The sequence below is a fragment of the Pelecanus crispus genome, chromosome Z (genome assembly GCF_030463565.1).
Source record: "Pelecanus crispus isolate bPelCri1 chromosome Z, bPelCri1.pri, whole genome shotgun sequence".
Taxonomy (NCBI): Eukaryota; Metazoa; Chordata; class Aves; order Pelecaniformes; family Pelecanidae; genus Pelecanus; species Pelecanus crispus.
Genome location: NC_134676.1, coordinates 17,099,498 through 17,122,322, shown reverse-complemented (window position 1 = coordinate 17,122,322; position 22,825 = coordinate 17,099,498).

Genomic DNA, 22,825 nt, shown 5'->3' with positions numbered 1-22,825 from the left:
TTGTAAAACTGCTTCTAAATGTGAAATGGACACAGAGAGGGTTCTGAAATACTGAAGTGATGATGTCTTGGTTGATTAAGTACATGTATGCCCATTCCCAAAACTGAGACCAAGGACTGCATAGGTTAGTGAATTAAATTTCTATTTTGTTTCCAACTCTTTGCTTCTGCTTACATGTCTACTAACTTCCTCCTATGAAAACAATTAAAAGCAAATTCTTCTCTCTTTACACATGCAAACTGAAAGTAGGGAATAAACTTTTATATAAAGGTGTGATATTCTCAGGCTTTATAAAACTGGAATCTTCTTCTTGGCCAGCAGTGATTAAACTCAGGATCTTACTGCATTGTCTTCTATTGATGTATTCTTATAATCTGTAAATACATAATTAAAAAAAAATCTGTCTTGCATTTATCTTTGAAACATATTTATCATAGAATATTCATTCTAGTAATAACTTTCTCTTTCTCTTTTACATATACTTCTGCCAGTTTGGGGTTTTTTTTGCTAATCCGTTTATTGTTTATCCAGTCTTTCAAAAGAATACATATTCACTCAGTGAATTTCACTGAACATTTTTCATTGTATTCAATATTTCCCTCCAGGTCTTCTCTGTCTTTTTTTTTCTTTTGAGTTATAATTTTGAGTTATTTCTCAGGGTGTGCTATGTATACTGGATGATAACATAAGGAATTTAGTGTATATGTCCCAGATATGCCTACAGTCATATGCACACTTAATAATAATTAAAGAATTTAAATCATTCTGACATTAATACTTAGTTTACCAAGTAGACCCTGGAAATGAAACTGTCTTTCATCTGCAAGATTTCCATTGGATCAGAAGTTAGGTCCAACGGCAGATCTGTGAGCAAAACCTCCCTCTGCTTCTGTTTGTGAAAGACAACAAATTGTGAAGACATCAAACAATTTACTTCCTATACTGTAAATATTTTTTTCAAAAAATACTGAAAAGTAATAAGCATAACCCCCTCACCAAAACTAATTATAGCAACCTCTAACAGGCTTTGAAGAAATTTACTTATATTGATGCAATGCAGTCCCAGTATTTTTGATCGATTTGTAATTTAAAAAGCACTAGAAAAAAGTTATTTCATAGAGATAGCCCATTTTGTATGAATTTGCTAAAATGAATGCGAAATTCTCCAAAGGTATTAGCTAGCTAGCTTGTGGTCTCACTGATAATGAGAGGTGAAGCACAGGATGGATAACTTTTAGATTTCAATGCTGAAGGAGAGGGTACAAACAGGGTGGGGTTATAATACAGAATGAGCATCCATCTGGTGCCAGAATGTAAAATAAATATATCCAGAGAGAATAGATTCCTTGGATTAGAGGGGGAGGAACAAAAACCAAACCAACTTTCCTACGTGGTGGAAAATGTCACAAATCCTTTAGTACTAATAAAAAGTTGTTTGTCACAGCTGAGGTTCTGAAGTAATGAACCTCTTGGAGCCAGGAATACAGGTGAAAAGTCTGTCCATGAAGGTGTTATTACTTTGATTCCTTCAAAACTTCATAAGTTTTTTTTTCTCCCTAGAAGATAATACTGAATTTTAAAAGTCAAATTTTCCTAGTAATGCCAGTTAGCTACGTAAGTTTCTGAGGCAACCCACCAACTATGCCTTCAACATCCTGTTATATTATCAGTAAATGCAGGTATTGCAGTGTTAAAGGAGATCTTGTCTTCCTTGAAAAAATATTAGATAACTGAAAAAAAAAAAACCCCATGAAAATCATGCGAGTACCTAAAATAGTAAGCAGTCACATTGACATATGTACATACCTGACCAAATAGGAATGTTAAGCACAAACAGTAAGTGCCTTAGAGAGTATATTGGTATATGCATACAATTTATTTAAATGAATGGTTTATATCACCTTCTATTTCACTTCAGAAAATTTCTGTGTGTAGGAGAGTAATTCCATCTGCAGTGACACAAATGAAATGTTGTACCCAGTTTCTGTGAAATAAACACTACCACTGATTTTTCAGTTATTATTATAGTGATTGTACCAGATTGCACCCTCAGACACTACAGCTTGCTTTGGTTGAGGAATCACTTTCCTATGAACTTATTGACAGGTACAGAGATACCTTTAGGCTTATGTAATCCCACAAGGCATCCTCATTATCTCACACAGCAAAGATCTTAGCCCAATATTTGATCCCCATCACATATTTCAGAGACAGTGCTATGCTAAAGCTAAATGATCTGAAGGAACTAGTGAATTAATAACTTTTATTTGCTAACACACCTGACAAGACCTCATCTATCCTGACAAGGCAAAACTACCCACCCAGCCTACTCCAAACTTTGATATATTTACTCTTGTATGAAAGCAGCACGCCTGGGGCCAAACTGCTCCCACGCTGGTCGTCAGCTGATTTCTGTTGCCTAATCTCACACACTTGTGTTGGATGTAAGTTAGAGCTTCGTGAGAGCCCTCTGGCTTTCTGATACCCATATGGTCTGACAGGTACTCCAGCAGAGAAGGAGCAGAAGTGGGACTGCTCTTCCCCCTTAAGCTCTCTGTCCTGTAGACCTTCATGATTGGTTTAAGCCAATGTGAGTGGTGTGGCAGAAACTCAGCTAAGATGGGGGATGTGTATCCTGACACACATCTCTCACTGGGGGAACAAGGAAGGAGAAGGGAACATTGGATCTGGATGATTTAAGAGGTTGCTGAGATGTATTTCACAACTTTATACTGAGAATTTTTTATTAGCCTTCTCCTCATGCTTTATACCAGGTAAACGCAGAGCAGCCTTGAGAACTATCTTGCAAGCAAAATTATGGCTTTAAGTATTGCAGTTAGTAACAAGATCTATGACGTGCTCATTTTAAACCACCTCCACTGAGGGGCCAATATTCTTCTGTGTTACTACAACAAGTTACAAGGGCTCTGTAAATTCAGGCTCTGACTGTCCCTTAATCCACTGAGTGGGATTTTGCTGCTCCCCAGTTAATCATCACCTCTGGGACCAGTGTCCCCGAACCAGATGTGGTGCTCCAGAAGTGGCCTCCCAAACGTGGCACAGGAGGGACACACCACTTCCCTCAACCTGCGGGCTCCTGTCTTGCACTGCAGCTCAGTATACAGGTAGCCTGCTTCACTGCAAGGGCACACTGCTGACAAAGAGGAGCCCATACAGTCTTCTTTTTTCCAAATTATATCAACTTATTCTAGTTTTGTGTGCAATAAACAGCCCCACAGCCTCTAGTGCTGTAAAGAGCAATACCACCAGAGGTGAGTCTTGCACGAACCTCACTGCCAAGGAGATCAAATTGTGCAGCTGACTCTTTCAATGTTCTTATTGCTTGTTGGTACGAAGAGCTGAGATCCATCTCCCTCCCTTTCCATTCCCCTCTCCCTCCTGAGGTGCCATCTGAAAGCAAGCAGAGAGGTGGGTCAGGTGGAGGCAAAACAGATGAAAACCAGACTCCTCCGCTCTCTAGCTGCATTGCTTTGACACTCAACAAAGACAGCTAAGACTTTGCCTTTCTGAAGGCACCTGTGCTCTGTGCAAGCCCGGGAGGGCTCAGCAGCAGAAGTGCCGCCTCACCAGGGGAGCGCCATGTCGGCCGTTGTCACTGCGGAGGGCTGCCTCACGGGGCAGCCGGGTCTGGCACCCCCTCACAGGCTTCATATGACAACTTCTGACAGAACCCTCCTGGCAGCCAGCTGGGACCTTTGCCACTGAAATGCAACACTTTTGTCTTTTAAGTGTGGCCTCTTCCCTCAGCAGCAGGGTCTGCAGCTCGAGGGGAGGCCTCAGCGAGACACCAAAGCCAGCCCGCAGCTTGCTGAGGCAAATGGAACATGGCAGGTGGGGCCACCGGCTGCCTGTGGGCTGGCCTGGGTGCAGGGCCCCCGCAGGAGCACCCAGGAGGCAGCTCTCTTCTGTAGGCTGAATTAAAAGGGCCTGTTGTAAGCAGGCATAAAGTCATATAACATAATTTCTACCCAGTGTAATGCTATTACCGTGCCAGAGGGATGGTCAAAGACCTGTGGTGTAAATGGGAAAGGGGCCATCAGTCTTCAGAGTAAACATAGGTGCACGTGTCACTATAGACAAGCCAAAAGGAATTTGTTAACTTTTTTCCCACGCTGTATTTGCATTTTTCTCACTCATTAAGCTTTGTAGCCTAACATCCAAGTTGAATGAAGATGATATGGTAATTTCCCAGTCCCTCTGGCACAGAAGCCATACATCCAGCAAAGCACAGAAAGTGTGCTATGGTTTTTTCCCTTTTGCGAGTGGGGCTGTTACAGGTTTTGTTGGGGTTTTTTAATTGTTGTTTTGGGGTTTTGTTTAATTTTTGATTCAGGTGGTAAAGCCGCAATGCTATTCCCTTGGAACTGGTGAAGAGGAATCACTGAGCCGCTCACCCATGTTCCTCTCCTCTCCCCACCAGCTCCAGCTCCTGCTCCGGGCGGTCTCTCATGGGACCTCCGGTGCAGAAGAAGGTTTGAGGTCGTTTTCCAGTGAAACGTGCTTTCTCTTGTCATTTACATAGTATATAATTTCCCCTTTTGGCTAAGGTAGCGGCACAGATGAGGACATGAAATCAGGTTCTGAAGTTTAATTAATGTGGTTAGAAAATCAGATAGAAAGGCAATTAAGGATGCTGCTGCTAAGGGAAAAAACCCTTGCTGACAGCAGAGAATTGGACTCATAATGTACTATTCACATAACACTAATCTCCCTATCTCTGAACTGACAAAGATGTTTTTTCAGTAATTTGAACACCCGCTGGCGTCAGGATTTTGCATAATATGAACACTTGCAATACAATTCTTATTGTGTCTGTTTATATCTCCTTTGCAGCTAAGAAAAGTTTCATTATGGGTTGATACCTACTTTCTTTACAGGGAGGGAGTCCAATTTGTGCTTCATATTTTACTTTACATACTGCCTCCAGCTGTTCAATGAGTTGCCCAAATTTCAACTGAAAATTTAAAACTGCCACTGAACTCTTCAGTGTGGATTCAATTCATTGCTCATCTTGCTCATCTACACACTTCCTATGCTACCATGAGCAAACTTAGACCACGTTCAGGTGTCACAGCTAGGACTTTCCAAGATGTGCAAAACAGACTAACCACCATCAAAGCTGCCTGAAATCCATTGTGTCTAAGTTCTCTTGCAATTCAGAAATGCTTTACCTACATCCCCTCTTACATGCCATCAGATCATACCCTGCTCAAATAGAAAGCTCTTAAAAATGAAAGAGGAGGTTGAGAGGACCTTTCCAAAGTAGCTTCGCTTTAAAAGTCTTGCAAAGGAAACAGGAGATTAAGGATCAAGGTCCCTTCAGCTTGGCATGACAGTGCCTCAGAGTGTGTTTCCTCATCAGACAGAAGGCAGAAGCACCAATACACAGCCAGAAATGCAAGAACCCTGTGAGCGACTTACTCTTTTGTCTGGTAAGGTGAATAAGGAAAGAACATGGTTTCTGATCTCTGGGAGAACCATGTGTGTGTTTTGCACTTACGAGATGATGAATAAATGAGCTCTGGGAGCAAGAAACGGAACTCAAGACAGTCTTCCCACTGAGTGACAAAATCAGAATTTCTCTTGATTATTCCCTCTTTGGTGCCATGAGTTTTGCATTCCTTTTGCACTGGCTTAGCCTTGCAGAGAGTTGCCATACCTCAGGCTCCTTTGTTGCTGTAAAGCTGGAGCAGTGGGGTGAAGTCCTTGCAGGCTACTGAGGGTCAACAATGTGCTTTCTCATTTTGGGACACACCACAAAACTATTGAACTAAAGAAATTGTTCTCCTTCTTGCAAGCCTCTTGTCGTGGTTTAGTCCCAGCCAGCAACTCAGTACCACGCAGCCGCTCGCTCACTCCCCCTACCCTGATGGGATGGGGGAGAGAATCGCAGGAGTAAGAGTGAGAAACACTCCTGGGTTGAGATAAGAACAGTTTAATAATTGAAATAAAATAAAGTAAAATAATAATAATAACAATATAATAATAATAGTAATAATAATATACAAAGCAAGTGATGCACAATGCAATTGCTCACCACCCGACGACCAATACCCAGACAGTTCCCGAGCAGCGGTCGCTGCTCCCCAGCCAACCCCCCCAGTTTATATACTGAGCATGACGCCATATGGTATGGAATAGCCCTTTGGTCAGTTTGGATCAACTATTCTGGCTGTGCCCCCTCCCAGTTTCTTGTGCACCTGGCAGAGCATGGGAAGCTGAAAAAGTCCTTGACTAGCATAAGCAGTACTCAGCAACAACTAAAAACATCAGCATGTTATCAACATTCTTCTCCTACTAAATCCAAAACACACTGTGCCTGCTGCTAGGAAGAAAATTAACTCTATCCCAGCCGAAACCAGGACAGTATCCACCCCTTATTCTATACCGTCTACGTCATGCACAGGCCCTCCCCTTTCCAATGTGTTCCAATTAATCACCACCGCTTTCCCTATCTTGATATACACACAGATATCATTCCCTTCGTCTATGGCCCATCCCTCTAAAATGTCCATTGAGTTCATTTAGCCCATGACTTTGGGTTCCACCTGTCATCACAGTCTTTCAGAGCAGGAGAGGTGGTGTGCAGTGTTGGACTGTTGCATGCTGAAGTCAGTTCTCATTCCAACATGGTTTCATCAAAGTTCATTTTCATTAAGCTGGGCAATTCTTACTGCAATACCATTGATGTGGCATATAGCAATCATAATATACAGTATTATATACTTAATATTAACCTACTATATTATTATATTAACATGCAGTTAAGAGATAACATACAGTTAAGAGATAACATACAGTATTATAAAACAATTAATATCATACAATTCAGTTCATTAGCTATTTTCACCCAAAATCAAATTCCCTTGAGGTACACATTGGGCTTCCCCATCCTTTCGCATCACCCACCAAGTGCACCCAGGTCCTTGAGCAAAAGCAATCCCACGAATGGGTTTGCCTTTGCCAGAGGGGGAAGTAACCCAGACTGTCTTCCCCAGCATATTTTTCATGTGCACTACAGGAACTTTATCTCCTTCTACAGTACGTAGAAGTTTTGATTGGGCAGGGCCAGCTCGATTGGCAGATCCCCTGGTGTTGACTAACCAGGTGGCTTTTGCTAAATGCGTATCCCAATGTTTAAATGTCCCAGCACCCATTGCTCTCAGGGTAGTCTTTAACAATCCATTGTATCGCTCAATTTTCCCAGAGGCTGGTGCATGGTAGGGGATGTGATACACCCACTCAATGCCGTGCTCTTTGGCCCAGGTGTCTATGAGGTTGTTTCGGAAATGAGTCCCGTTGTCTGACTCAATTCTTTCTGGGGTGCCATGTCGCCACAGGACTTGCTTTTCAAGGCCCAGGATGGTGTTCCGGGCGGTGGCATGGGGCACGGGATATGTTTCCAACCATCCAGTGGTTGCTTCCACCATGGTGAGCACATAGCGCTTGCCTTGGCGGGTCTGTGGGAGCGTGATGTAATCAATCTGCCAGGCCTCCCCATATTTATATTTCAGCCATCGTTCACTATACCCAAGGGGCTTGAACTGCTTGGCTTGCTTGCTTGCAGCGCATGTTTCACACTCATGAATAACCTGTGCAATACTGTCCATAGTTAAGTCCACCCCTCGATCACGAGCCCATTTATACGTTGCATCCCTTCCTTGATGGCCTGAGGCGTCATGGGCCCACCGAGCTATAAATAATTCACCCTTATGTTGCCAGTCCAGATCCACCTGAGCCACTTCAATCTTAGCAGCCTGATCTACTTGCTGGTTGTTTTGATGTTCTTCAGTGGCCCGACTCTTAGGTACATGAGCATCTACATGACAAACTTTTACAACCAGGTTCTCTACCCGGGCAGCAATATCTTGCCACCATGCGGCAGCCCAGATTGGTTTGCCTCTGCGCTGCCAGTTGCTCTGCTTCCATTGCTGCAGCCACCCCCACAGGGCATTTGCCACCATCCATGAATCAGTATAGAGATAAAGGACTGGCCACTTTTCTCTTTCAGCAATATCTAAAGCCAGCTGGATGGCTTTCACCTCTGCAAACTGACTCGACTCCCCTTCTCCTTCAGCAGTTTCTGCGACTTGTCGTATGGGACTCCATACAGCAGCTTTCCACCTCCGATGCTTTCCCACAAGACGACAGGACCCATCAGTGAACAGGGCATATTGCTTTTCATTTTCTGGCAATTTATTATACAGTGGGGCCTCTTCAGCACGTGTCACCTCATCCTCTGGTGATATTCTAAGGTTTTTTCCTTCTGGCCAGTCCATGATCACTTCCAAGATTCCTGGACGACTGGGGTTTCCTATTCGAGCCCATTGTATGATCAATGCAACCCACTTACTCCATGTAGCATCAGTTGCATGATGTGTAGAGGGGACCCTCCCTTTGAACATCCAGCCCAACACCGGCAGTCGGGGTGCCAGCAGGAGCTGTGCTTCAGTACCAACCACTTCTGAAGCAGCTCGAACCCCTTCATATGCTGCCAGTATCTCTTTCTCAGTTGGAGTATAGCGGGCTTCGGATCCTCTGTATCCCCGACTCCAAAACCCTAGGGGTCGACCTCGAGTCTCCCCTGGTGCTTTCTGCCAGAGGCTCCAGGTAGGGCCATTCTCCCCGGCTGCAGTGTAGAGCACATTTTTAATATCCTGCCCTGCCCGGACTGGCCCAAGGGCTACTGCATGAACTATCTCACGTTTAATTTGTTCAAAGGCTTGTTGTTGCTCAGGGCCCCATTTGAATTCGTTCTTCTTCCGGGTCACTTGATAGAGAGGGCTTACGATCTGGCTGTAATTTGGAATATGCATTCTCCAAAACCCCACAACGCCTAAGAAAGCTTGTGTTTCCTTTTTGCTAGTTGGTGGGGACATAGCTGTTATTTTGTTGATCACATCCATTGGGATTTGACGACGTCCATCTTGCCATTTTATTCCTAAAAACTGGATCTCCTGTGCAGGCCCCTTGACCTTATTCTGTTTTATGGCAAAACCAGCCTTCAGAAGGATTTGGACTATTTTCTTTCCCTTCTCAAAAACTTCTTCTGCTGTGTTGCCCCACCCAATGATGTCATCAATGTACTGCAGATGTTCTGGAGCTTCACCCTGTTCCAGTGCTGTCTGGATCAGTCCATGGCAAATGGTGGGGCTGTGCTTCCACCCCTGGGGCAGTCGGTTCCAGGTGTACTGAACACCCCTCCAGGTAAAAGCAAACTGGGGTCTGCACTCTGCTGCCAAAGGGATGGAGAAAAATGCATTAGCAATATCAATTGTGGCATACCACTTGGCTGCCTTTGACTCTAGTTCATATTGAAGTTCTAGCATGTCTGGCACGGCAGCACTCAGCGGCGGTGTAACTTCGTTCAGGCCACGATAGTCCACTGTTAGTCTCCACTCCCCATTAGACTTTCGCACTGGCCATATGGGACTGTTAAAGGGTGAGCGAGTCTTGCTGATCACTCCCTGGCTCTCCAGTCGACGAATCAGGTTATGGATTGGAATCAGGGAGTCTCGGTTGGTGCAATATTGCCGCCTGTGCACAGTTGTGGTAGCAATCGGCACCTGTTGTTCCTCAACCTTCAGCAACCCTACAATCGAAGGGACCTCTGAGAGACCGGGCAAGGTGGACAACTGTTTAATTTCCTCTGTCTCCAAAGCAGCTATACCAAAAGCCCACTGGTACCCTTTTGGGTCCTTGAAATACCCTCTCCTGAGGTAGTCTATGCCAAGGATGCACGGAGCATCTGGGCCAGTCACAATGGAGTGCTTTTGCCACTCATTCCCAGTTAGGCTCACTTCAGCTTCCAGTACAGTTAGCTGTTGGGATCCCCCTGTCACTCCAGAAATACAAATGGGTTCTGCCCCTCTATAGTTTGATGGCATTAGCGTGCACTGTGCACCAGTGTCCACTAGAGCCTTATACTCCTGTGGGTCTGACGTTCCAGGCCATCGAATCCACACAGTCCAGTAAACCCAGTTGTCCCTTTCCTCCACCTGGCTGGAGGCAGGGCCCCTCTAACACTGGTCACAGTATTCGCTGTTCACTTCCTGTAAATGTGAATCAAAAGTCCCCTGATCAAGGTCGGAAGTAAAATTAGCCCTCTTACTCTGTCTGGGGAACTGCTCACTGGAAACTGGAGCTGCAATTTTCCTGGGAGAACCGCCTTTTCTAAGAGTTTTTCCTTGCAACTCACGCACCCGTGCCTCTAAGGTTGAGGTGGGTTTTCCATCCCACTTTCTCATGTCCTCTCCATAATCACGCAGGTAAAACCACAGGGTGCCCCGTGGTGTGTATCCTCTATATCCTCTCTCTTGAGCATAGGGACGTTGACTCCTAATGGCTGAGACACTGGTCCGTGCAGGTGGGGAGTAGGACAGATCCTCTCTGAGTTGTTGGAACTCTTGGCACATTTTTTCAGACAGTTTTTCCACAGCTGAGACACAGGCCCGTAGGGAGGAAGAGAGCTTTTCTTCGTAGTCCCGGAGTTGTCTAGCCACTTCATCCACCGTGGGTGCCTCGTCGTCTTTCCAGGCTAGTATTGCCAACGAGTTGGAATATGATGCTGGTGCGCTCCGTACCACCTTCCGCCACATGGATTGTGTGCACCTGACTTCATCTGGGTCTTTGGTTAACTGCTCATCATTCAGGTCACTGTAAATCACCTCCAGCACGCCTAATTCCCTCAGGTACTGGATACCTTTCTCTACGGTGGTCCATTTGCTTGGGCCGTATAAAACATCCTCCTTGAAGGGATACCTTTCCTTCACGCTTGACGGAAGTCGCCTCCAGAGGCTGAGCGGTTTTGCCCCTTTTCCAATTGCTTTGTCAATGCACCCTTCCCTGGAAAGGGATCCCAGCTGCTTGGCTTCCCTACCCTCTAAATCCAGGCTACTGGCCCTGTTATCCCAGCATCGGAGCAGCCAGGTGATGATGTGCTCGCCTGGATGACGACCGAAATCTTTTCGCATATCTCGCAGCTCACTCAGGGATAGTGATCAGGTGGTCACCATCTCATGGGTTCTTCCTCCTCTGGTTCTCGTGATGGCCCTGGTTCATCTTCATCCCTTACTAAATGAACTGATTTCCTCGTGTATTTTTTCTTCTGTATAGGGGCAACTGATACCGGCGCAGGTTGGTTCTCTGGTTTAGCTGCAGTGCCTGCCACTGGGGTTGGAGTGGCTGCAGTACCTGTGGTGGGTGTTGGAGTAGCTGCAGTGCTCATGGCTGTGGTTGGAGTAGCCACAGTGCTCATGGCTGTGGTTGGAGTAGCCACAGTGCCTGTTGTTTTGTCATCAGATCCAGAGACCCTCTCTTTCCCTTGAGGGTACTGAATAGTGTTGAACAGGGCTCTATAAGCATGGGCCAGTCCCCAGCATGTTGCAATGAGTTGTGTCTCTTTGGAGTTGCCAGGGTGAGAACATACTTCTTCCAAATACTTTACTAGTTCTTCAGGATTCTGCACTTGTTCAGGGGTGAAGTTCCAAAACACTGGAGGTCCCCACTGCCCTAGGTACTTGCGCATACGATCCCACACACCCTGCCACTCATAACTCTCCAGCCTTGGGGCAGATCTCTGGATGATATTCTTAAATTGCTTACTAACCTTTGTCAAAACCAAAACAATATTCCCAAGAAGTATCAATAGAAGTATCTTAACTGCCCAGGGATGTTCAAAATACTGAAAACTTTCTGTAATGAGGGAGGAAGCATTATAGAATAAGGTAATGAAGGTGCCATTCTGTAGTTCCTCCACAACAAACATCTCCGAGGGAAAGGTATAATTGCTAACTCTCTCCATGAGGTGGTACCCGAAGTACAGTAATGACTTGTGTATAAAACCCAGATACAAAACCATGCTCAAGGTCAGGATTTTGATAAGGAACCTCCCAATCAAAACATCCTTAATCACTACAGAGCATAGCGCAATGCACAGACCAACACCAAGCTTTAACATGCACAGCCAAGAAAAGAACATGGTACAGATCAGATGAACTAATATCATGACCGGCAACTGTTAACAGATTCCTTAATACACTCTAGTTAATCTGTTCTTATCTCAAACCCTTCGTGCCCCACGTTGGGCGCCAAAAAGGACTGTCGTGGTTTAGTCCCAGCCAGCAACTCAGTACCACGCAGCCACTCGCTCACTCCCCCTACCCTGATGGGATGGGGGAGAGAATCGCAGGAGTAAGAGTGAGAAACACTCCTGGGTTGAGATAAGAACAGTTTAATAATTGAAATAAAATAAAGTAAAATAATAATAATAACAATATAATAATAATAGTAATAATAATATACAAAGCAAGTGATGCACAATGCAATTGCTCACCACCCGACGACCGATACCCAGACAGTTCCCAAGCAGCGGTCGCTGCTCCCCAGCCAACCCCCCCAGTTTATATACTGAGCATGATGTCATATGGTATGGAATAGCCCTTTGGTCAGTTTGGATCAACTCTTCTGGCTGTGCCCCCTCCCAGTTTCTTGTGCGCCTGGCAGAGCATGGGAAGCTGAAAAAGTCCTTGACTAGCATAAGCAGTACTCAGCAACAACTAAAAACATCAGCATGTTATCAACATTCTTCTCCTACTAAATCCAAAACACAGCACTATGCCTGCTGCTAGGAAGAAAATTAACTCTATCCCAGCCGAAACCAGGACACCTCTCCAGTATATACAAAAGAGGTCTCAAATTCTGAGTCCCAAACTCTTGTTCTTCAGTCCCATTTAGTCCTTTCTGTTGGAAAGTATTTCCCTGCCTTGTCAGTGTTGCTGGGTATCACTGCTTTAAAGACCTTATAATGCTGTTTGTGCCGCATACACTGGTGATGCACCTGAAATACCTTATTTCATGCATGTCCAGATTTTTCAATTGTTTGTGAGACCCACTGTGAATACAACAGTTTCTTTAGAGGAATCTGTCTCATGCTGCCAGACAAGCATGGCTAGACAAACTGCTTGTTATTTTTAACTGGTTTTTAGGCATAGTTTATTTGACAACCATTTAGTCAGTCTCAGTGATGACTGAATTCAGTGAATACTCTTTGTAAAAGGAAAAAAACAAGGAAGAAATGTCCAGGGTGGCAAAACGATTAATTTACAATTTCCATAACAGAATATTTCAAATGTTTAGGCTGTAACTAAAGAAATGTAGGTAAGGAAGAGGCAGTTGCATCAATGGTGCTGCTGTCTTTTACACAGTATAGACCTTATGTTAAGAAGTTCTTTCAGTCTTCAGAAGAAACAGAAATTCTAGCTCCTTCTCTGCCTGACTGAATGCCTGATTTGAGCTGAGATTTCCACCTCCTGAGAGAACAGCCCAAAGCTCTCATTTAAAAGAGAGGTTTGGCTCAACCCTTTAATCAAGTCATATAAATTCTTGTACTAACAAATTCTCAGCTACTTCTGAGTGAGCTCGGATGCCTATGTGACACTGCAAGAAGAAAATACCACTGGATTCAACCGGGTGCAGTGATGTAGCTCTTTTGTGGTCCTCAGTCTGTCCTTCTGTTAGGGCAGCATGATCCTGTCGTGTCATACCCTGATATTGTAGCAATCACATTTCATGACCCAACAGTTTCAAACATATCTTTGCTCAAGGTTTAAAAAAATAAATGGAGACAGAAGTATAAATTTATTTTTCAAATAAATCTAAAAATATATCATACCTAGAAGGTGTTGCAGACTCATGATCTCACCTAGCTTAAAGCTAAACCCCATGTTTTCCATTTAATCCCTTCCTTTTTCATCCTACTGGCAATGAAGAGCTCCAGAAATAGATTTAGGTGATTATTCGTTGAATTGATATTGTTCAGATTATTAAGTTTATTTGGTGTATTTGTGCTTCAGGAAACGTGTGTGTGAACGGACTTTACAGCATTATCTGCAGTCAAGTAGCCTATTTACAATGTTGGTATTAAATTACAGGTGGTTGTTGTTGCAGTGTTCCTATATAATGTGCTGAATTTACAGCAGGTGTGATTTAGTTAAGACTCAGGACTGAAACACTGCGTATTCTTCCTGAATGACTAGATTTCACAGTTGTCCATCACAGCTCCTTAGTTATTGAGGGACATGGGCACGTCAGCAGCAGTTAGAATGTATAAAGCTACATGTGAAACATGTAGAGAAATATTTAGTGATGCACATGGAATCGTACAACAATTCTTGGTGCATTGACTTTTAACATTCAGGTAATGAGTTTCTTTATGGACCCAAAGACATAAAACAAGGAGGGTGCTCTTGAGAGAGCAGAATGCCTCCAGGTCTCTTGCCTGATGTTGTATGCATTTTCTTTCCTGTTAATAATGCTGCAAGGCACCTCCACACCTAAAAGCTAAGAAGAAAATAACAGAATAGCAACATCCAAAACAAAGAAACAAACAAACATCCTGCTGGAGGTAGGATATTCCTTTAGTTTTTCCTCCTCCATGAGAAAAGTTGACTAACTTATTTTCTCACTTCTGTCTTCCAGATCATCTTACTTGTATCCTTTGCAAATTGCCTAAACAGTGTTATAACAATCAGAATTAAGCCACTGCCTAACATACCTGCCTGTATGGGAAGAAAAAAAGGGAAAAAGCCTCTTTCTCTTTATTTGTTTGGAACTGTGTCATAAGTTTTACTTAAAGCTAATTCTAGGCTGCAATAATACTCATTGGCCTGGTGGAACAGGGTGCAACCTTTGGCTTAAACCACCAGTAATCAACATGAAATAGTAAGCATTCATAAAGTAGTTAAATCTATTTTTATGGTAAATTCAGCCACTAGCCAAATAAAAGCATCTGTACTTGGGTAAAAAAACGCAAAATGTTCCCAGCATTGCAGCACTCTCTGCTGTTCACACGTTTAGTAGTAAGCATACCAATTTCAAACTTTTTTTTTTTTTTTTTTTGAGTTCTGGGTAAATGAAAGAAAATAGTTGGTGCGAGCATTGCAGAGCCAGTATTGAATTACCTCTTATCATACTGTTAATGATCCCTTTCAAGTAGTGGAGCTGTTTTTCACAGTACATTGTGAAATACAAACAAAGTCTTCCCTTTTCCAGTGTGTACCATTTGGGCTTATTAGTATTCCCTTTGCAACATGGCTCTGTGTCACCACAGCAGCAGCTGTTTGGTTCAGTGCTTTCTGCTCTTTTCTCAGTGACAAGCACATCTACTGTCATTTCTGCAGCAGACAGAGAACTAATTAGGCAGCAGTGATATTCTCTGTCATTGTCACAAAGAGAGAAATATTGAGGATTTTGTGTGGAATTCTGTTAGAAACATAGAACTTCAAGCCTGTGGATGTCTGGCTGTTGACCCTTGCTTTGAGATGTGCTGTCTGCTATTACAGATTGCCCCAACATTTCCATACTCCACTTTCCATACATAGTTTTGAAGATGCATTCTTTCCATCACAATGCTTGCAGACAATGGAGAAATTGTTACCACATATCTAAAATTCTTTTTCCAAGATTTTCTGCAACATTTTCCTGTTTGGTTAGTTTTGGGGAAATGACCTAACCCCAAAACACTTATTCAGTCTTTTCCTGAATTTAACAAAATAAATGGAAAAAATTTCAAAAGGACAAATTCACATGTGCTTGCTTATAAGAAGGAACTTGTAACTTTCTTTACTGAGTAGCTTTCATGAGGAGTATCACAGCTATTTTTAACAGTACAAAGTACTTTTCTTGCATTCGAGAAAGAACTAAAGTTGCTTATTTTCATATGGAAATAGCACATTTGGAACAATTGTGAAAAATAGCTCACAGATTTTTCTGGAAATGAGAATTTATTTCCTGCCTTTTTACCTATGGAGCAAACAGAGAGTAAGAGACTGTCAGTCTGAGCTAAAAGGGAAGAATCTGCTAAGACATGAATTGAAGGATGTCTGATCTGGATGGCCTTTTAAATTCCAAGAATTCAGTGGGTCTGAGAGCAGCAGCACAGAAAAACATGTCTAGACCATCCAGTTTCTTTCGCAGGCTCCAGCTCATGTTTTCACTTTAGGTTTCAGCTTCAGTTTTTATTATTTCCTATTAGCCAGCGACTGTTGCGTGGCCCAGAAACCCACAAGGTCTTTTCAAGGGCACTACATGAAAAGGTTCTCCTCATGTAGTGTGTAAAACTAATGATCATCAAAAGAGTGGGATTTCGAATTTGTAAAACGCCTATTCAGATAGAATATTTCTAAAAATACTCTTCAGTTATCAAATATAGGTGAGATTTTTTTAATGTGAGAGATTTTCCAGCTTCTTTTCACTCCCCCTGATTTAGTGATGTGAACAGGAAAAAGAATCTTTGATTCTTCATAATAAAATGAAAGTTTCATAATAAAGTGAAAGTTTGCACAATCTGTTTTTGCAGACATGACAAAGAAGCCACCGTGAGGATAACACACAGATGAACAATCCTGAAACACAGGGAACATGACTGTTTACCTAAAGCAATATCTGAAAGTAAGTAGGCAAATAAAGAAAAATGTCTTTAAAACGTTGTTTTACTGAGATGCCTGTATCACTGTGCAGAGCCATCCACTCTCATCCTATCCAAACACTCCTACTTACTTTTGCCCACCTGTGTTTCTCATCTTATAATTAAGTGGTCAGTGCACTGGAGTAAGATCTATCTTCCTGCTTTGTGTTTGAACAGTACCTTGCACAAACTGCTCCCAAACTTCTGAAAACAGTAGGTGTTGCAGAAATAAAAAAAAAATCTGGATCCAGAGACTTTGATAAAGAGATACCATTCACCTAGATAATGAGGTGATAGATGAGCTTGGCTTCAAAAACATGTAAAAAGAAAAGAGACAGCCACATAAAAAAGGGCAAGGAGGAGAAATTATTAGAGTTAATAAATGCAAAAATAGCACGACTGCTTCAGAATGTCTGAAAAACAAGTTGCTGGAGGTCAGGAAGGTACATTTCACATCCAGTCACTGTAGATGATGTATCTATCTGCTAGAGATGATGGGCTGACCCACCATGGCCATTCTGATGACCTTATACAAATGACTAAGAGATACTGAAGAAACAGACAGAGATGTGGTGAGCAGACAGACAAGGAAAAGAAGACTGGAAACTCTGGAAAGCCCAGGGAAGGTGCAATTTTGAGAAGTACAGGTAATGGCAGAAAGTGAAAGCTCAGGCTAAAATGCCTGGAACTGGAAAACAGCCAGGATATCTGAGGAATGCAGGAGAGGGATTGTGGACTAGCAAGTCAAGCCCTGCTGGATTTCACCCACCTTGGTATTGAAAAGTCAGGTAGGCTCTGTATGGAGACAGGGGAGAATCAGAATGGAGAACTAAAGTTCTCCCTGGGATTGTGAGGCTAGGATTAAGTCTGGTGGGAGAAAGGAGAAGGTCAGAGGAGTTGTGAGGCCAGGTGCAATGCATGGATGTTGAGTGCTGGAACAGTACATATGCTGAGGGTATGGAGACTATGAGGACATGCACCTCTGTCACAGAATCATAGAATCATAGACTCGTTTAGGCTGGAAAAGACCTTTAAGATCATCCAGTCCATTCTGGTCAAGCCCTTTGCAAGCAGGGTAGGAAGGAAGGAAGAGGAGAATGATGGTTACTAGAAAAGTAACTAAAGTTACTACTACATGGTCCATGCACAGATCAAGAAAAATACATTTGGCTCTTGAATCAAAGTAAATAGTCCCTGGTGGCTTCAGTGGATTTTTTTTTACCTCACTGCTATTGATTGGCGTCTATTTCTTTGACAGAAAATTATACTGCTAATTCACTTTTGTTTAATTATGAAACCAAGTTCTTCTACCCTCCCCTGGTTAGAGAGATTCTTCATTATGCTGTAGACTGTTTGAGTTATGCCAGTAACCAACTGAACCACAGCCCTGTAGCATGTTGCTAAATGAGGGAAAATCACTGCAGCAACCCCAAAAGTAAGAAAAGGATGATTCTTGCTCTGTACAGAGGAGATCTGGCAAGCCCAGGACTAGATAAATTGCAGTCCTCAGTTTCTGACAATGAAATCAGCCAAAACATCTGTAAAATCAAATAAACCTGGAGCTTCAAAATCAGTCTGATTAGAGTACTTCAAGTGAATAAGAAAGAAATCTAATGAATTATTATATCTACATATATATATATATCCTTTATAATTTCTAAAGGAAAAGTGAGACACTCATTTTGCAAAGACTCACATGCTAAATTTCAGGCATATGAGTACTGTTGACTTCCATGACCCTTGCCACATATGTGGTACTTGAAGGATCTGAATCTGTAGTCAGATTCTAGAGCATATTAAGCACATTAAAGGAGTAATAGGACTGACCCTATTACATTTATGGTAGAAATGTACTCTGATGTCCTAGACTTTAAAATGAACAGTCTGTACAGGAAGCTCTTATTATTCTGCAAACAATAGGGTAATTTCCCGAAGGGAACAGCAGTGTGACCTCTGCGTGTGATTGATAGCAAGGAGCAAGACATGATATTGCCAGTGTCCAGACAAAAGCAGATTATTAGCTGGGAGAGACTCCAGCACTTTTTTATCCAAGACTTTCAGACTGTCTCAAAGAGATAAAACAAAATAGAATTAAATATCATAAACCAAATTCTTTAGGAGCAGTGATGGTGCAATGTGCTAAATTAACACAGGATCACCAAAATGCTCTCCGGGGATACGTATCTCTCGCTCTCTCTTTCTCTCTGCATAGGGACTTTGGGGCCCTAACTTTAGGTACTCTCAACAACACCCTACTTAAATACCCTTGAATAGTCGTGTGATGAAAACCTATCTTCAGAAACGTTGATGATGAATACGAGGGGGGGGGGGCTATTTAGCGATTCCTTGATCTAGAGCAACGAGTTAGAGGATCCCAGTCCTCTCTTAACTTGAGCCAGCAGGAACGTGATTTTAGTGGATTCAGGCTACATCTCTGCTCTATTTAGGAAGTGGTTCCAGGTCACTATCAATATGACCTGGACTAAGTTCTAGGTTTTGGATGGGGTCCAGTGCACTGGCACCTCAGAGGAGATAAGCCCACATTACTCCTTGTTATGACTTGCTGTCACCCTGGATGGACTGTGTGAGCTATGGCCTCTGGCCCTGGGTCCACAAACATACAAGTCACAATGCATTCTCTTGGCAATAAGCAGCCGTACAGGGCTGTCAAGGTGAAAACCGTGCTGCAGTGCATGTCTTTGGGATGTGCTGCAACTGAAGTACAGTGCAAGCATGGCCCACAGCTTACTGAGGCCAGGATGCGTGCTTCATACAGCCCCTGTGATCAGTGTGTCAAACAATGATCCAGGAAGAAAGAAAAAGACTTAATTCAAGGATTTAAGTCACTGCATTTGTATTTTGGAAACACAATAATTGTTTCTCTTACAGGACATTATCATTTAAGGCTTACCTTCTGTGAAGTTACTCTGGAACTGTTTTACAACAGTAAACCCGGTGTGCTGATGCACTTTTCCCAGGACAGGAGTATGTCCTTCTGGTGTAGTTTGGCCCACCTTGAATGAACAAAGTGCTCTTATTTTGGAATGGCCCTACTTGCAGTTGTTCAAGAATAGCAATTTTTTTCTGAACTCAGTCTCTAATTGGAGACAATTTTCAAATGTAGGCAGTCTGTTCAGATATTTCACAGAGTTGCTAGGAAGAAGATACCCATTCTGAGGAGTGGTGCCCTAGCTGTCATGCCAACTTCTACCTGTGCTCAGATAAATATGCAGCCTGAAAAACTCTGGGTATATTGCAAGCACCTCTCTGAAGCAACCTGACCTTTCTGCCATTGCAGGGAATGGTGTGACGACACTAATATTCCAGTATCCAAATATCTCCATTCCACTTTGATGTGGACAAAAAGAAATCAAACTAGCAACATGTAAGTGCACAGAAATATCCGAGCAGCATTTTCACCAGGAATACAGGATCGGAATTCAGGAATTTCACTGCATATCATGCCATCACTATTGAAACTCTGTGGATGAGGCCCACATATTCCAAGACCTTCCTTTCTTCCAGTGTATGCATTTCTGTGTGCTCAAATATGGGGTAAAGTTATACACCTGGGATGTGATTAGGATTAGGAGAGGGTTCCTGGCATACGGTTGCGCCTCTGAAAGCAGAATCTCATGTGGGCTGCAGGCTGCAGATGGAGAACAGTTCTGCATTTTCTTCCACCCCTGACTTCAGAATCATCTGCTCGGCAAATCATGGGTCAGGCCAATGAAATGAATTTGGTGCACAGAATAACAGAGCAGGAAGGAAACTGCTGTGCTGTACTGCTTAGAGACCAGAGATGCATGAAATATACCCCTGGGGGAAAGTAAGGCAGGAGTTGTCTGTGAGTCTCTATGTGTGAGACTGGAGGGGGTGACTCAGGTGGCAGTAGGGACACCCATAGACAATGGGCACTGTGGAAATGCCAGTTTTGGGTTTTTTGATGTTAGCCAGAATTTTCCATGATTGGTGATTTTGGGTGCCTACCATGAATCTTGTTGGTTACTGTGGCAGCAGTTTCCAATGCCTTCTTTTAAGTTGGGTCCCTCAAACTATTTCACCTTCAAGCATGCTCAGGCATAGCAAGATATTCCTAAAAATCTTTACACCAATACTTCCTTTAACTTATTTGATTTTCAGTTTATTTCTAAATTATTATCTACTTGTGACTGGAGCAACTGATCAGAGAACTGCTAGAGGAAAAATGTCTTGTTGTGTCTGTACACCAGCTGATTTACATCAACTCACTTTCTGTGGTGAAAAGCAAGTTAAAAACCATAAATACTTCGTAGAATTTTTTTGGTTTTAGTAAGTCCAAAAGCAGTTCAAGTCTATCAGCTGAAAAGGATATTGATATTGGCTCAGCAGCAATTCTTTTCAACGAAAGACTGAAAGATGCACAAAAAGAAAAAAGATTCAAGTGCACAATTCAACCACATGTGGATTAGAGTTGCCCCTCTTATTTTATATGAATGTAGCAGTAATCAGGTAATTGGGTTCTTTGCTCTCAATAATTTATGTTTTTACAAAATTTGAGTCTCTAATTTTGAAAAAAACATAAGATTCTTTTAATATTTTTGTTAAACTTGTAATTTGCATTTATTGTCTTGCAAACAGCTTGTGCTTTTTAAAAGAAGAATAATGTGCAGCTGTATCTGCTGTATCTGTGCATGCTTATGCTATACTGCACAAGGTTTGGACATGTGATGAATGAAGGTTATATTCTAAAAAGAGGATTCCCGGGTAACTTGTTTACTTAAATTCTCATCATTCAGATTCGTGACAAAATTTAAAATAATTTATCCTACAGAATTTAATGTATAGCACATACACAGGTCAGATTTAAACTATTGCTTTCATATGAATTAAAGGTATGGACATTTCTTTAAAACTCCACAAAATTTAAGATGAAGCCAGCTGAATTTCTAAGGTAATTGGCTGTGAATACTATCAGTCTTACAGGAGAAATTTCTAAGCAACTGCTCTTTCTAGATTCATTTGTTTAGGAAACTTGTATAAAAACCTTTCATAAAAGATAAGCTGGATTTGATTCAAAGTAGAGAAAAAGGCTTGGTTTTGTTCTTGGAGAGTAGCCCTTATATGTTCACATTTGTGGAACATGTGTCCCCTGACATCAAGCTGTGGAATTGCCTTCATAATTCAAGTCTGTGGAGAAGATATGAAAGGTGTCACACCAAAATTATATCCCTTTATCAACAGAACACTATTGATTAAGAAATACAGCCCTCAGTCCCTCAGTGACTCTCTACGCAGCTCACTTCCTTGATTGTCATTCCTGAGAATGAACAGAAGAGTTTATTTTATTGTCATCACTTTGTAGAGAGTGGTATTAAATAATTTAATGAATAAAGTAGGTGTTTCTGGGTTGTCACCACGATCATTTCACAATGCAACACTTTTCAGAGCTTGGTGAAATGTACTTCTGGGACAATATCAGCATTTCATACTCATGTCCCACCAGTTTGCCAAACTGTGGATGAATTTATTTTGAGGTTCTAAGACTAGTATTGTTCAACTTTTTTGATGGAGCAGATGGCTTGATTGATTTCAGCCTTCAGGAAAAGACTGAATGCCTTTTTTCTCTCCCATCAGGTGACTGATTCTGCATGCTGCCTGTGCAGGGCCAGTGCTCCCAGAGATACTAGGCTCCTTTTGCAAGGACAGCCAGAAATATTGCAAGTGTGCATTCAATGGGCTAGCAGGTGCTTCAGGAATCTCCAGACATTGAGCAAAGAAAAACGCAAAGTACTGCATCCGGGAGGGAACACAGTGTGCATCAGTGCAGGTCAGGGACTGACTGGCTTGGGAGCAGCTCTGCAAAAGGGACCTGAGCTCCTGGTGGAGCAGTGAACTGGGGTTCAGCAGCATGCCCATGCCATGACAAAGGCTAACCACGTACTGGGCTATGCTGAGGACAAGTGCTCATTCACCTCTGCCCAGGACTTGTGGGTCTGAATCTGGAGCAGGGTGTCCAGTTTTAAGCCTGCAGTATGTGAGATACAAACGAGAGAGAGCAGCAAAGTGGCCCCAGCAAAGGGCTGGTGAGTCGGTTAAGAGGTGGAGCACCTGCCCAGGGACCTTGGCCAGCAGTGCCCAGGCTGGTACCTGTGAGCAGTTGCACAGCACAAGCGGACAGGGCTTTCTGCCTCACCCTGGACCCGCTGTGACCTCCCGGCTGGGCAGGGAAGGTTAGAGATAGCGAACATAATGCTGGAGGGGGAGCGAGCTAGCGTGGGAGATAATCTAATCTCACTGGTTCTTAAATATACCCCTCTATCCAGATCCACTGTGTTTTGTCATTTGCTCTGTCTCACC